This window comes from Rhinolophus ferrumequinum, chromosome 23, assembly GCF_004115265.2.
Source record: "Rhinolophus ferrumequinum isolate MPI-CBG mRhiFer1 chromosome 23, mRhiFer1_v1.p, whole genome shotgun sequence".
In the NCBI taxonomy this organism is placed as follows: domain Eukaryota; kingdom Metazoa; phylum Chordata; class Mammalia; order Chiroptera; family Rhinolophidae; genus Rhinolophus; species Rhinolophus ferrumequinum.
The window spans coordinates 33,994,416-34,011,470 of record NC_046306.1 but is presented as its reverse complement, the minus strand read 5'-3'; the positions used below and the strand labels follow the sequence as shown (position 1 = coordinate 34,011,470).

The window sequence follows — 17,055 nt, the reverse complement described above, 5'->3', positions numbered from 1 at the left end:
AACACCAAAGTATATTTTGTTTACCTTCAAAATGTGGGGAAAGAAATGGAAAGGTCAGTTTATAGATCATGTTTTAATAATTTACTGTTAAATTGATTTGGCCCCATTGTTTCATTTAGCTATTTATAGCTTTTTTGAGATTATCCTTATAACTGATGGGAAAGTGATTTCTATCCATTGAATAGTACAACTTACAGCACAGAAGATACATATTGTGAAACAATTTGGTCTTCATATCTAGGGCTATGCATTTGGAAGACAGTTGTTTTCATGTCTGGTTTTGAAATAGTTTTGTTTCAGGTAGTGACTGTATTTTAAATTCTAGACCATAAATTTGCACATTCACATGGTATACCATTCACATGGTATAGCTTCTGATGTGAATTTCATCTTTGAGGAAATTAGATGTAGCCCTGGGTGAGTTGTGATACCGCTGCTAAAGTAGAAAGTGTTTTAGAGATTCTGATGGAAAATGAACTCACACTCATAAAATACCTACTGAAGCTTCCTTTGCACATCAGTCTTTTTCTACAAAAGTACTAAGGCCTGGTGAAAGAGTTCTAATGAGGAATAATAGATGAAATATGAATGACCAACTTTTCAGGGGTTACTTGTGGTCTTTTGTGAGAAACGGATGAATCTGGCTGAGATTTTGAATATATTGATACAGCCTTTGAGATATTTTGGTTAATTCATTTTGAACACTGGTTATTTTGGTGGGCAGAATACTTTGCATTAAAAATAGTGATAGGTATAGCTTTTACATTTCTTATAGTGAAAGGCAAATTGCACAGGTTCCTTTGTTAAAAATGTTTTGTTGAATTTATGTTATTCTAAATGAACTCTGCTGCTCTTTTGTCGGCTTGACTCACCCTTTAAGGCTCCCTATGCTGGGGAAATGGTACTTTATGGTTGAAACTAGTTTATTGTCCAAGTCCTTTATTTAAAGAACAAATTCTACTGGGCACAAGTTTTTATATCTGTCTGCTCAAAACAGTCCGTTGTCTTTGGGTCTCTACACAATCCAATATAATGCTTGCTTATAAACTCTAGGAAAATCCTTTAAGAAGTAACTTATTATCCAGATGGCTGATAGTTTGGGGTACGAGAGAAAAAAGTAGGTATTTGCATTATTATTTATAGTATTGTTGCACATTTATCTGTGTCTCTGCATCCTCTTATACTCAGAGCCAGCTCTTGCATGCATTTCTATAAAGCATGAATCTCCAGAATGTTATCACTGTTGAGTAGTCGTTTGTTGGTGGACCACAAGCCTCTGCAGCTGCAGGATTAAGCCATACCCCCTTCCTTGGGCTGTATGCTTCTGGCTGGAATTGTTTGTGTGCCTTAGAGGGAGAGAGAGAGCACCTAAGGCCTGTTAGTTTTTAGAATGCTTAGTGGTCGTGGAGATGATGTGGCTTGCTGCTGGCATATGGGCATATCTAGGTTGGAAGGAAACATTGGAAGGGCTGATAATAACCCCCTTTCTCTCACCAAACCTGTTAGCAAGTGCGTTTGTGGGTTACTTTGTGAATAGATGCTTAACCACACCCTGCTCCCTACTCCCACTTCAGTTTTTAGTTTTTATTGCAAAAAAGTAGGGGCATCTTCTTTATAGTCATTTCTGTTTATTTGGGAGGTTAAGAAATTAAGTAAGCATCTCTATTTTCTGCATATTTTTTTTTTCTTTTGCAGAAATCATCTTTTCATAAGCAGAGGGAAGCTGAGTATTTCAGTAGTTTCTTGTTTTCCCCTCTCCTTCCGTTTCCCATAGGGATGAACACATTGGAAAGAGTGCTCGGTGCATTTAGCTCACATACACTCACGTGCACAGCCCATTAGCTGTAATGTGACTGATGAGTCTGATTAGACCTACTACCTTTGAAAGTCTCATTTTTCTCTTCTATTGATAATATCTTTTATTCTCTGTAATGTGTGTATGTATGTGAAGCAAGGAGTTTTACCTTTTTCCCTTTGTAGTACTTAAAATGTTTTCATTGCATGAAATATGAGTTTTGACTTTAGATGCTCTCTTTACTTTTTTTTTCCAATTTGGTATCATTGATTGTTTTAGTCAAAGACCCTATTTTGCCTGTCTGTTTAGCAGTATTTCCAGTGGTGCTTCAGTATTTCTGTGTATTCCAGCTGTTTATAGAGTCTTTATGTTTCTCTGCATTTTTTTGTTTTATTTTTTGAGGTGTATACACACAGTTACACTTCATGGAGTTGCATCCAGCCAAGTATCCATGTTCTTCTTGTGAAGAGGCAGAGAAAATCACCTCTCCCAAGAATTTCCACCTTCTGACCAAGGGAAATGTGTCCTGAAGAGCTGTACGCAGATGGGAGGCAACTTGTTTGCTTGTTCTGCTGCTAGAGCATTGATTTAATTAGAAGACAGGCTGTGGGTGGCCATGTGCAGACAAAGACGCACCAGACAGAGCCCAGTTAGCCTGGGACAGTAAAAGTAAGTTACGCTTTTTTTAAAACACTTTTTTGAGTACTGATGCTGGTTCTTGCCTTTAGTACTAAGGGGCAACTTGTAACTTACTGTTTGTGTTTACACATTAGGTACATCTGTTATTTTTCTGAGACCCTAGAAATTAATCAAAAGTATCTCCTTAGCAGAAAAGCAGTGATTTTTTTTTTCCTTTCAATTTTTTTAGGCTAAAAACAAACCGAATCAATTATTACATTCTAGATTAATTTTACATTGCATTAGAACTGTTTGTTAGTTTTCGACCAGGTCAAAAACTTTAAGTACCGAGCTTGTTACATTTTACTTTGTACTGGTGATAACATGAAAAAATTTTCACCCTTTTCTAGCCATTTCTTGATGAGCTGTGTGGAGCTTTTCAGATATATTCATCTTGGCTGAATCTGTTAGAAGATATGGTCCAAGATCAGACTTAGCAGTTCCTGAGGAGCGTGTGGCTTTACATGTGAGACCTTATTTTGCTCAGGGAGTTGTTACACTCTGAGAATATATTATGTTTTGGAATTCAGTTTTGAACTACTTAAGCTACATTTTGTAATGTGGTGGACTTGGTGGTAATCCTGTGTTTTGGCTCTGTGGAAGCAATTTAGACTTTTGGATTGAGTGTGAAACGTCATCTTGTCCTACATTAATAGAGTTATTAGATTCATTGGCCCTTGGATTTATAATATTGTGACTGTTGAATCATATTTTGTGTGTGTGTGTGTGTGTGTGTGTGTTTGGATCTGTATCATTTGGGGCATTGATTTTATAATCTAACATCTACTGTTTTTTTTTTTTTTTTTGTTTTTTGCTTTTGGTAATGAGGGAACTAGGCTAAGAAGAGTTTTCTGTGTTCAGCAAAATTACAGGCTGATATTATAAAGGTCAATATGAAAGACTCATTTTGATTTTAAGTTTTTATTCATCTCTCAAACCCAGGCCTCTGTACAGAATTTGGAAGGGAATGAGGAAGAAATTTAAGTTACATAATTTTTAGGAATCCCATCAAGATCATATCCTAGATCCTGCCCCAAAGCAGAACAAAATAGTGCTTATTTTATTATTTTTTTTTTCATTCATTTTCTCTTTCTGTCATCTAATTTTTATGTGGGTAGCAGGCTTTACCTAAGTGTTAGAATAATAAGGATTACATCTCACTATAACAGAGCAAACAGCTTAAAATTGAATCGTAGGTATCCCAGTTGACCAAAGTTCTGTGCCCATTCCCCCTGCTAAGGAGTTTTTACTGGCAGTCAGTCTCACTCAGTGTCCAGCCTCCTGCATGGTGTATACCCATTTACTGACACAGTCATGACCGGCATATACCATAACACAGGGCGTCAGCACTGTAACACTTATTAGGCTTCTCAGAATATTCAGTGAAGAGCTTATGTTTGCCTCTTTTGGCGTATATGCAGATGTTAACATTTTCTAGAGAGTTGGACATCTTTAAAAAAAAAAAAGCATAAGTGTAAGTTAACTACTTATAAGTTAGTAGTACCCTGCCCTCCCCGCCCCCCAATTCTAACCATGTCCTCACCTCACATTTGCTAGAAGGATGGTTTAAGTTATTATAATTCCATGGTCTGTTAGGATTTTTTTTGAGTGATATTTTTGTATTATTGTCAGCATGGTTAAAAGATGTAATTGTTTAGGTTGAAGGGATGTATAGGTGGATGCCAAATTTGGCTTTACTAGAGAAACAGCTACATTTGTCTTTTCTATTGTAGCTCATGTGGAAAGGACAATTTCAGGTACCGTGTGTGCTAACCTCTTCCTGGACATCGTAAAGAATCCAACTAAAATAAAGTTTAAACTATTTCAGATGTGCAAGTCTATTGAAGCCAATATTTTAGAGATTTGTGTTATATTTGACAAGTAATTCTTTGTACTGAAATTCTGTGGCTTTCAATTAAAAAAAACCAACATGAAAATAAACTGCTGTGATGTCATTTTTCTGCTTAATTATATGTTTATTTGCAAATTAGTCAGATTAATAATAGAAAGGATGTAAGGACAGATGTGAAGTGCTTTTTTATTAAAATTTTTAAATAATGAAATTTGAGAAAAACGTGGTTCCAGTTTTTGACAGACTAGTGTATGTCAGATCATCAAATGCTATAATAAACAAATACCAACATTTGTTACATTTATTCTGACATTTCCAGAAGAACTTGGATGCTTCAAGAAGATCATAAAAAGTCTTAGTGCCTAATACATATACTGTTGTGTGTGAGAGTTTTTTTGTTAACATACAACATGTTTTCTTTTGTGTAATTGAACAGTTAAAAAATGAACTGTCACAGATACTAAAACTAGGTATTCAACATACTGTATTTGATTCAAGTGTTCACAAAGTGTGATGCAAACAAATGTTCTCTCAACTTACTTCCAGGATAGTTAAAATATTACTTTAACACATGTTTAAAGTAGAGCACTGTAACGATTTGGCTAGATATAATTCTGGACTGTCTAAGTTGAGTAATTTCCTCAGGCATTCCAACTTTGATCAACCACAGCAAGAACTTTTAGCATGTCTGTAAAGCAGCCAGTGCATCTGTAAATATGTCCTGAGGTAGAGAGAAAAGGGAGAATGCCAAAAAAAGAAAGCATACTTTCTATCATTAAGAAGCAGTTACAGAATGAAAATGGAAAGTTTTTTGCTTCCCTAGAGAAACTCTTTTTAGATAATTGAGCCTCTGATGTCTAAGTATGCCCTGTGGTCCTGTATTAATGAATGAAAGATACTTCACTTGGGCCTAGTAGAAATGTTACTGGCTAACTGCTGAAAATTATTGGTTAAAGTCCATTAATTCTTAAACTTTTCATTCTTTAGTAATATATTAATTGGCTAAAAACCTAAACATAAACAATAGTACCGTGTTTCACTGAAAATAAGACCTAGCCGGACAATCAGCTCTAGTGCATCTTTTGGAGCAAAAAAATATAAGACTGGGTCTTATATTATATTGTATTGTATTGTATTGAATCATACCATATCATATCATACCTGGTCTTATAAGACTGGGTCTTATATTAATTTTTATTAATTAATAAAAGGTCTTATTTTTGGGGCAACACAGAATGTATCTCAGTAAAACATGTCTTAAATGTTGATAATTGGCTAGTACTTGGGTGAAAATATGCTTTCATGACCCTGTTTTAGAGAACGACTCTAAGAACAGGCAGCACCATTATTTTCCTTTTCTTTTCAACACATGGATAACAATAGGTTTTCTGGTTTTTATTTTCAGTCACCTGAAAATGATTCTGTAAACAAGCATTAACTAAGAATATTAATAATGGTCAATTGCCCTCTGCTATGTGGGAGCTGCCTGTTTCCTGTACTTTTGGACACAGCATGCTCATATCACACGAACATAACTTTCCCTGGAGATCTTTTAAGGTGTAGTTAACTACTGCTTATAAACTGGATATTTAAATTGGATAATCTGTCTAGCTTCTTTCAACCTTGTTTTCTGTAGTCCCATGATAACAGATACCATGCCCTTCAGTTAGCTCCAGTTGTGAAAATTCTGCTTTTTAAGTCAGTATTGTACCAAACATTAGAGGAATCCATAATCTTGTGATTTTCATGTTGCAGATCTCTATTATTGTCCACATTCTCCAACTAGCGAACCACGGGAAACAAGGTTAACAGTTCAATGAAATTTAATAGTAAAAAAAAAAGAAATATTGTAGTTTCACTTTCTTTTCATTGAGTATTTTTTCAGAACTGGACAAAGGGCAGAATAATTGGTTAATTTTCACCCACTAAGCCCATCTCCTGTAGCCTAAAAGAGGTGAAAAGCAATGATGAATGGGCAGGTTGGGGAGAAGATGGATGGGCAAGACTTGGATAAGCTAATTGTGATGTTGTTCACAGGCAGGGTACTAGTCTACTCAAAATGTTTTCTTCCTGTAAATATCCATCTGGATGTCATCATTTCTTTAAAATTTAATACTTGTTTAATTTCATGTGCCTGTTGCCTTGATCTTGAAATCACTAATGTTCACACTGAGAACATAAGAGCCAACTGTTACAAAAACTGTATGGGATCTAGTATCTATAATTTATAGATAGAGTCTCATTATCCTTTAATTATTTTACCTGATTATTTCTTTGTCAGTTTTTTCCATGTTATTTGAACTATTATATTCCCCCTCCTATGGAACTATGTAAGTTTTGTATGTGGGGTATGTTTTATTTATTTGATTTGATTTATTTTGCTTCAAACTACTAGCTCCAAAGAGAATACCATTTTTTCTCTTAACATCTTGATAATTGCAGTTCATTATGTAAAGTTGTAGGTGAAGTTGTCTATACTAATGGTGATCAAGGTATTTCTTGAGAAAAATAACCATGAAATTTCATCATTATCCTGTGGATTCTGGATAAGAAGTTCATCGGACTCATTTTGGAGAGGCAAAAAAAGCATTATAAATTCTAATGGTCATAATCAGAAGATATATGGCATGTGTGACTACTAACCTCTTAGTAAAGGTGTATTGACACATAGTAGTTAGACTACAGCACAGTTTAAATGGCTTACTTCTGTATTTATCATTGTATTTCTTCTTTAAGTAGCAAGAGGTAAGAATACTCAATATTTTAAATATTCAGCTAAGCATGAGAGTAAAATCATGATTTGTTAGGACTGGCAGTTGTGTCAGATTAGATCTGTATTATGTGGTAAACTGGAGACTTTCCAAAGCTCAGATTTTGCATTTGGGGAAGCTTGAGACCTTATTAACCTTTACAATGTGACATAGGCCAGAAGTTACTGAAGAGACAGTTTACAGATGTGTGCTGATTGGCCTATAGACAAGATCTTGAAAATTGGAATTTCTTGCCAATATTTAAAAATCAGGAGACTCAAAAAGTTGGGATTTCTAATTTCTTTTGAAAAAAATGAGAACTGGCCTCATGGAGCATACCGTCTCGCAGGGCTGCAGTCTGCCAGGGCAGAGTGACAGCTGCCCCTTTTGAGTATAAGAGACTAAGACTATATATATTTCAGTTCAAGGTACAGCTGAAAATAAGGCTTGGATAAAGATGCCAATTTTTGTCTTGTTGGAAGGGCTGAGAAAGTGAATTAATGGTTTAATTGACATTAATTTAATGTTCTAGAGGTTGCAAATTATTGCAATGGGTTTCTACCAAAAGTAAGAGTAAAACTGGAATGAGTTCTGATTTAATTTTTACAAATTGGAATTGGACTTCAGTATTAACTAATTATTTTAAAAATGAACTTCAAACTGAAGACTTGACAGAAAATTTCCCATTAAAGCAATTTGAACCAGAACCAAAGTGTATCTATCAGTCCAGAGAGTTTTGATCTGGAGCTAAAGCAGATGAAAATACTCTGTGACCCAACTAAGACTGAACCAAATTGTTCCTTTATTTACTTTTAGTCCCAGGAGAAAAATATTACTTTTAGTGTTTGTAGTGAAGAACATACCGGAAATGACTATAAGTATAAGCATATTGCACTCATTTCCAAATTTTGTCTTGCTAACCTCCTAAAGGACATTTAGCTTCCAATATCATTTATTTTGTTTCCACTTCTTCTTAATGAAAAACATACTAAGAAAAAAACATTGATTTGCGCATAATATTTGTGGCTGCATCTGTGATGATTACTGGGAAAGCTTTGTATGTCCTTTTACCAGTGATTCTCTCACATTTTATTAATGTTTTTCCAATTCATCTAACTTTTCTCTAGTAAAAGTTGAATCCTGGCTCTCAGTGTGGTTACCTTTTGTAACATGGCTTAGCTCTAGTACTCTCCACCTCTTCTATGCTGTTGCTGATATATGCCTTTACCAGCCTTCTCAAAAACGGGATTTGCGGACAAAGTGAAGTTAAATAACTTACGGAGTTCGTTCAGGTCAGAGTTTCTCAAGGTGAGGGCCATGGCTCAGATGGATCAGAATCACTTGAGGTAGCTAGCTTGTTCAAAGAAAATGGAGATTCCCTGTGTTTACCTCATGTGACCTAAATCACAATCTTCGGGGATGAGAGTCTAGAAATTTTCATTTTTTATTCTTTTCAATAAACTTTTTATTTTTAGATAATTGCAGATTCACGTGCAATTGTAAGAAATAATACAGAGAGATCCCTTGGAATTTTTTACCCCACAATGCTAACAGTTTTTTAAAAAATCTGCAGTTAATTTTTTTTCAAAATTTCACATTATAGTTTCAAATCTTTGAGTGTAGAAAGTATACACATTTATTGAAAAGGGACAGCTTCTTGAATTTTTCAGAGTGAATTTAGCCGTGTATAGTAACTAGACCCCAGATCAGGAGTCAGAACACTTGCAGTCCTCTAGAAGACCCCTCATGCCCCCTTCCAGTCACTCTGGGGTAAAGCCTGTTCTGAAATGGAATCTTGCTGAGGGGAATCTCTTGTGTCTGCCTTGTTATTTGTTAATTGAGGTGAAATTCATAGAACACAAAAATAATAATTTCAAAATAAATAATTCAGTGTCATTTAAACATTCATAATGTTTTACCACCACTTTTTCTGTCTTGTCCCAAAACATTTTCATCGCTCCAAAGGGAATCCTGTATCCCTTAAGCAGTTCTCCCATTTTCTCCTCTTGCAATCCCTGATAACCACCAATCTGCTTTCTGTCTCTGGATGTACCTATTCTAGAGATTTCATGTAAATTAAATCAAAAAATATGTGACCTTTTGTGTCCGGCTTCTTTCAGTTAGCATGCTGTTTTCAAGGTTCATCTACACTGTAGCATGTATCAGTAGTTACACCTTTTTGTGGACTATTATTCAATATCATTCATTGGATATACCACAGTTTGTTCATCTGTTTATCCATTGATGGACATTTGAGTGTCCACTTTCTTGCTATTATGAATAGTGCTGCTGTGAACATTCATATACAAGTATTTGTTTCAGTATAAATTGCTGGGTCGTATGCTAATTCTGTGTTTTAACTTTTTGTGAAACACCCAAGCTTTCCACAGCAGCTGAACCATTTTACATTATCAGCAGCAATGTACAAGCGCTACAATTTCTCTACATTCTTGCCAACACTTGTTATTTTTTGTTTTTGTGATTATAGCCATCCTCATGGGTGTGAATGGTATCTCATTGTGGTTATGAGTTTCATTTTTCTAATGACTAATGATGTTAAATATCTTTTCATGTGCGTGTTGACCATTTGTATATCTTTTTCAGAGATACGTCTATTGAAGTCTAAGTCCTTTTCCCATTTTTTAATTGGGTGGTTTTTTGGTTGTTAGTGAAAGTTGTAGGAGTTCTTCATATATTCTGGATACTATATAGTATTACTATTGTGTTTCTCTGTATTTCTGAAATTATGTCAAAATAAACATTTAAAAGGAAAAATAAATTGTAACTACCCCTGTGGTCTTCTTGTCTCCCCGTTAAAGCTCTTTGATCATGCCCAGTACTCTCTGTCTCCTATCCTGTTTCATTTTTCTCCCGCATGTGCCATTAGACAGCATATACTGTCTAATATGCCATCCAATTTATTTAATTACTTATTGTCTGTCTTCCTTAGCTAGAATTGAGGCTCCATGTGGGCAAGGGTATTTTTCTATTTTGTTAACTGCTCTATGGTTTAGGTCAAGGATTAACAAACTATAGCCAAAAAGCCACATTTGGATTACTGCTTGTTTTTGAATGGCCTGCAAACTTAAGAATGGTTTTTACTTTTTAAATGGTTGGAAAAAAGTCAAAAGAAGAATAATAGTTTATGACACCAAAAAATTCTATGAAATTCAAATTTCATTGTTTATAAATGAATTTTTATTGGAAGATAGCCATGATCATCTGTTTGTGTATTTCTCTGGCTGCTTTCACACTACAAAGGCAGAACTGAGTTGTTGTAGAATTCTCTGTGTGGCCTGCAAAGTCCGAACTATATAATATACCTGGCTCTTTATAGAAGAGACTTGCTTGGCACATAGGTATCCAATAAATATTTTTTGAATGAATGAATCTTAACCTATACCACCACAAAGGAATCTAAATTGGAAATCTTACAACAATCCAGTTCTTAAAAATTTGAGCTTAATAGGCTACTAAACAAAAATCCCGAGATGATTTTTGGCAATACATGTTCATTGGCCTTCATTCATTCTGGAAATAATGAGAACTGATGATGAGATACCAAGGAGTTTGTAATTCTTGGGATAGTGTCAAGTAAGATAGGTATATTGCACAAGTTTTACCAGTGTTAGTTTGAAAAAGACTATAACGACAGTGGAGTTACATCTGTTTTTTTCCCTCTATTAAAAAAATTGAGAAATAATTTGTTTCAAAAGCTGTTTGTTTCCCCCCCTTTCTCATCAGCTTTACATTAATAAAGGTACCTGCTTATTAATGAAAGCAATAATTAAATTAATTTTGATATTTTAGCCTACTTAATTTTGAATAAGAAATTATATCACAAAGTTTCAGTCTGCTATGTTTCATTCACTTAATGATGTGTTTGTTGAATTTGCACTTGAATAACAAGGTACGAATACTAACATATTAGTAATTTTCTGTAGATGTCTAGCTTCTTAAAGGAAGATTGGAAATTGGACAAACACAAATCGTTTTATATAAAAATGATTTTATAATGTGCCAGGCTCATTTTTGTACATTTGAAAACTAAATTGTTTGTATCTGTAAGATGGTATTAATAGGGGATCTCATAATAGATTGGTACCCAAGCCCCAGAGGTACAACATACTCCATAGCCTTGCAAAATAGCTCTTTTTTTTCCCCCTTCCGCCTCCCTCCCCCCACTCCGGTTTAAGCCATTGTTTCTCAGTCTAGTTGTGTAGGACACAGCTCCCTGACCCATGCTGGTATTATGAGCCTTGCACTCCCTCCCGCCCGGCTAAGGCAGTCGGTTGGTAGCTCTCAGCAGCCCACGGCAGCCCAGCTCCAGGGAGAGCCATTGTTCACAATCTTAGCTGTAGAAGGCACACTTACTGGCCCATGTGGGAATTGAACCGGCCACCTCGGCGTTAGGGGCATGTCGCTCCAACCACCTGAGCCACCGGGCTGGCCCAACAAATAGCTCTTATTTTATGCTTTAAGCAAAGCACATTAAATGGGTAATACAGGTTGTAGTTTATAGTAAAAGAGTAATGCTTTTCAGATCTTGGCCTTGGTTTGATGTTTCCAAATTTCATTAGTAGAAAGTGTTTCCATGTCATGGTCGGCCTTCTTTCTTGGCCTTCCTGCCCTCTCTTAGCTGGGTTAAATAGTCAAAGGGTCTTACTTTTTAAAATCTTTACCTCCTCTGAAAGTTATAAGGAAGCTTAAAAAATATTATGCCTTTAAAATTTGATTTTTTTAGAAACTGAAAATACTATTACCTGAATTTATTTAATTTCTTTTGTTTTAATTGTGAAAAGATTGAATTCCTAGCACTCTACTGCATTTTTCCTGGCATTTCTCTATAGGAGTAACCTCCAAGATTCAATAACATCAGTTTGCTTAAGGGATTATTGTTTACAATGAGCAATTCTAGTTACAGCTAGTTGTAATTAACTTCTGTTCATTCTGCAAATATTTATTGAGTACCTACTGTGTGCCAAGCACTTAAACCTCTAGGGTATACATTCTATGCAGAGATTTAGACCAAATTGTATATAATGTCTGGTAGTAAAAGTTGCCATAAAAAGAATACAATTGTAAGAGAAAAGAAAATGGTTGGGGAAATGCTAAGTCAGCAAGGGGAAGGCCCTCTGAAAATATGTGATTTGAGCAGAGACATGAATGAAATAGGGGAGAAAGCCATGGGAAGATGCCAGGGAAGGCAGTTTTTGGTTAGAGGGAAAAGTACTCCATTGTCCTTTATCCTACTTCATTGTTCTTTATAATACTTATACCCATGGGACAGTAGCTATTTATATATACATGTACATGTATGCTTACACACACACACACACACACACAGTCTGCATCTATTGACTTCTCCCTACTAGAATCACTTACTGAACTCAGAATTTCAAAGGAATGAATGGACAAAAGTAAAGGCCCTGAGGTGGGCGTGTTCTTGGTGTGCTCGGAATTGCAAGGAGGTCAGTGTGACTGGTACATAGTAAAGGAGAGAGGAAGTGGGAAGAAATAAATCGGGAGAAGGAGGAAGGGGCAAGATCATGTAGGGCCCCTTGGGGATGTAAACCTTGGGAATTAGCACTTCGGATTTTATTCTAAGTATTATGGGAAATCATTGTAGGTTTTTAACAAGGGAATAACAGAGTCTGACAGATTTTTAAAGGATTGCTGTTTACTGATTGCACATAATGATTACTTGTTGTATAAAATGATTCAGGTTAGAAAATCAACAAATGAACATTTAAAGAGCTTATGTATATTATTTATAAAAGTAAAGTTAATATGTAGGCTGATCAGTTTATATCAAGTGATAGGTACACTTTTTTGTTAGCTTTATTGAAGTATAATTGGTATACAGCAAAACTCACCAGTTTTAAGTGTACAGTTTGATGAGTTTTGGCGAATGTATACAATTATGTAACCACCAATACAATCATGATATATGTAACATTTCCATCCCCCCATAATTCCCTCATATTTCTATCTGCAGTTGATCCTCTCCTCTCAGTGGCCCATGGCAACCACTCTGCTTTTTATCATAATTTGGCCTTTTCTAGAATTTGATGTAAATAGAATCACATAACATATGGTGTTTTGTGACTGAATTCTTTCACTTAGCATAATGATTTTGAGACTCATTCATATTGTTGGGTATATTAGGAGTTTGTTCCTTTTATTGCTGAGTAGTATTTCATTGCATTGATATATCACAATTTGTTTATCCATTTACCATTTGATGGTCATTTAGATTGTGTCTTATTTTGGGCTGTTCTGATTAAAGCTGATAGGAACATTTGAATACAAGTCTTTGGGTAGACATATGCTTTCATTTTTTTTTTGAATAAATGCTTAAGAATAAAATTGCTGGATCTGTGGTAAGTGTATGACTAAAGAAAACTGCCAAACTATTTGCCATTTTCATTCTCAGCCACACTGTGTGAGGGTTGCAGTTACGCCACATTCTTGCCAGTACTCAAATATTATCAGTCTTTTAATTTTAGCCATTAGTGGTTATGTAGTGGTATCTTGTGGTTTTAATATGCGTTTCCCTAATGACTAATGATGTTATACATCTTTTCATGTATATGAATCTGTATGTTAAATTGCCTATTACAAAGTTTGGATTGTCTTACTGAATTGTATGGAATTATCTATCTATCTATCTATCTATCTATCTATCTATCTATCTATCTATCATCTATCTATCTATTCTGGATACAAGTCCTTTACCTTTATGTTTTATAAAATTTTTCTCCCAGGATATGACTTGATTTTTTTAAAAATAAACTTTCTATTTTAGAATAGTTTTAGATTTACAGAAAAATTGAAAAGATGTACAGAGAATTCCCACATGTCCAACACCTGATTTTCCCTATTATTAACATCTTACACTAGTATGCTACGTTTTTCACAATTAATAAACCTATACTGATACAATATTATGAAATAACGTCCACACTTCATTCAGATTTCTTTAGTTTTTACCTAATGTAAAAGTCTTTTTCTGTTCCAGAGTGTTTCTCATCTTAGATTGTTATATTTTCATCTCTAAAAGGTCAATTTAGTTTTTTTTTTTATAGCTTCCTTTTCTTTACTCCTGATCCTCATGTTTTTTCATACCTACTTGGATATCTAGGGTATGTTTATGAAAGCAAGTTTAACATTGTTAGCTAAAACATTAGAATTGTTTGCTAATTCTATCATCTGTGTCATTTCTGGGTCTATTTTTTATTGTTTGATCATTTCTTCTGGTTTTGGGCTGTATTTTTCTGCTTATTTACATGTCTGGTCATCTTTGGTTTTATACTAACTGTGAATTGTACATTATTGGGAGTTGGATATTGTAGCATTTCTTCAAATATTGTAGGACTTTGTTCTGGGACACCGTTGATAGTTTACATCAGCTTGATCCTTTTGAGGCTTTCTTTAAAACCTTGTTAGTGCAGGTCTAGAGTAGCCTCTTAAGACTTTATCTGATAATCTTCACTCTGGCTGATGGGAACATGGCCTATTCTAATAACCTCTGTGTGAGTTCCAGAAACTGTTCAGCTTACTGAAGTTTTCCAGAGAGTCTTTCTTTGGCCCTGGTAGTTTCATTACAAGTATAATATTTATCTGGAGACTAAGGGCCAATATGGGTAGCTGAGTCTCTCTCCGTGTAGCTCTGCCTTCTTTGTACCCTGTATTGCATATTCTGGTTTTCTGGCCTCCTTGAACTCACAACTTTGTCTCTTGAACTCAGAAACAACATTGGCTTCTCTTCCCTGTGCTGTGGCTTGGAAGGTATCTCTAGGAATTCAGTTGAGGCACCTGATTTGTGTCTCTTCTGTTGGGATGAGAGTCTTGTGCTGGCGTTTGAATGAAGTCTGTTTCATACATTTTGTCTGATTTTCTAGTTAGGATTTTGACTTCATAGTCAGAAGCAGAGTTCAGTAGGCACACTTTTGAAGTTATAAATATATTTTGAAGTAGGAGAAATATTTTTGAAACAAAATTGCTTCTAAGATACCCTTTATTTTTTTTACATACGTTTTTCTTACGTATTTTTAAAATGTCAAATTTAAACCATCATGCAGGAATCCTTTTCAGAATGACTTCGTTTGTTCAGTTTGTGATTTCTAATTGGGTATTATGTTGAATTTAACTTTGTATAGCTGATTAGCTGATATATCCTATTTCAAAGATTGTTGATATAGTGCAATCTCATATGTGTATTTTGGGAATTACTAAATATGGATGCTCTACATTTTTCTCACATTTCAATTCCTTTCTCACATACTTTGAAGATATATATGATCAGGCAAGGGAGGTTATATAGAGTTTAAAAACCTTTGTAATATGATGGTAATTAACTTTGCTTACAATCTCTTTGTCTTCTGCTACAGAGATTTCTGATCGGGATTTTTATATTTTTCAAAATAATCCAGGGCAAGATTTCAGTCTTCATCTGTTTTAAACCATAATCTTTCTTTAGTTGTGATCTCTTTCCCAAGATTTAGTTGTAAACGACTTAGCTAGAAATATTGACTTGGAAGGTCTTATTCAAAATCATTTATGCACATTCTTCTCTCCATCTTATAAAATGCCTTTTTTTTACTAACAGTTTTAGTTGTCTCCGAAGTTTAACAGTTCTTATTCTTTCCTCTCTTTTTATTCTTTTCTGTTCTTACTACTCTCATTCCACCATGCCAAGTGCTTAGTATTTCAAGCCTACATTATAAAATAGCCTCCAGTTTGGTCTCTCTGGTTTCAGTCTCCTCTCCTTTTTTATAAAATATATGAATGTCAGTTTATGTTTCCTTGAGCAATATACTCATCTTGATTTCTCTTATACAGAAAGCTTGACTAGCTTCTCACTGTTTTTCCAGTCAAGTCCAGAATCTTTTTTTTTTAAATTACAGTTTATTGTGTTGACAATTGTTAGTAAAGTTACATATTTCAGGTCTATAATTCTGTATTACATCATCTGTAAATCACAGTGTGTGTTCACCACCCAGAGTCAGTTCTCCTTCCATCACCATATATTTGTTCCCCCTTACCCTCATCTACCACCCCCTCCCCCCTTACCCTCTGGTAACCAATAAAATATTGTCTGTGTTTATGAGTGTTTGTTTCTCATTTGTTTGTCTTGTTCTTTTGTTGTTTTTGGTTTATATACCACGTATCAGTGAAATCATACGGTTCTCTGCTTTTTCTGTCTGACTTATTTCTCTTAGCATTATACTCTCAAGATCCATCCATGTTGTCACAAATGGTCCTATTGCATCTTTTCTTACCGCTGAATAGTATTCCATTGTGTATATATACCACAACTTCTTTATCCATTCATCTATCTAAGGACGTTGTGGTTGTTTCCATGTCTTGGCCACCGTAAATAAAGCTGCAGTGAACATTGGAGCACACGTGTCTTTGTGGATAAATGTTTTCAGATTTTTTTGGTAGATACCCAGGAGATGGATTGCTGGGTCATATGGTAATTCTATTCTTAAGTTTTTGAGGAACCTCCACACCGCCTTCCATAGCGGCTGCACCAATCTGCATTCCCACCAACAGTGTATGAGGGTTCCTTTTTCTCCACAGCCTCTCCAACACTTGTTACTATTTGTCTTGTTGATGATAGCCGTTCTAACTGGAGTGAGGAGATATCTCATTGTGGTTTTTATTTGCGTTTCTCTGATGATGAGTGATGTTGAGCATTGTTTCATATGTCTATTTGCCATTTTTATGTCCTCTTTGGAGAAATGTCTCTTCAGGTCCTCTTCCCATATTTCAATTGGGTTGTTTGTTTTTCTGTTGTTGAGTTGCATGAGTTCCTTGTATATTTTGGATATTAGCCCCTTATCGGAGGCACTGTTTGCAAAAATCTTCTCCCATTCAGTTGGTTGGCTCTTAATTTTGTCGATGGTTTCTTTTGCAGTGCAGAAACTTTGAAGTTTGATATACTCCCATTCATTTATTTTAGCTTTTACTTC

The 17,055-nt window shown here is 35.0% G+C and overlaps 1 protein-coding gene across 5 annotated transcripts in view; it reads left to right on the top strand.

Moving 5' to 3' along the window:
* Positions 1–17,055, top strand: part of TASP1 (taspase 1) — a 245,179-nt gene that overhangs the window by 18,436 nt on the left and 209,688 nt on the right. The window contains exon 1 of one of the 5 annotated variants that reach the window (XM_033095351.1): positions 2,198–2,464. The exons of the other annotated variants lie outside the window; for them this stretch is intronic. The gene's annotated coding sequence lies outside the window, so the exon portion shown is untranslated. Of the gene's footprint in view, positions 1–2,197; positions 2,465–17,055 lie in introns of those variants that run through there. 5 annotated transcript variants of the gene reach the window in all.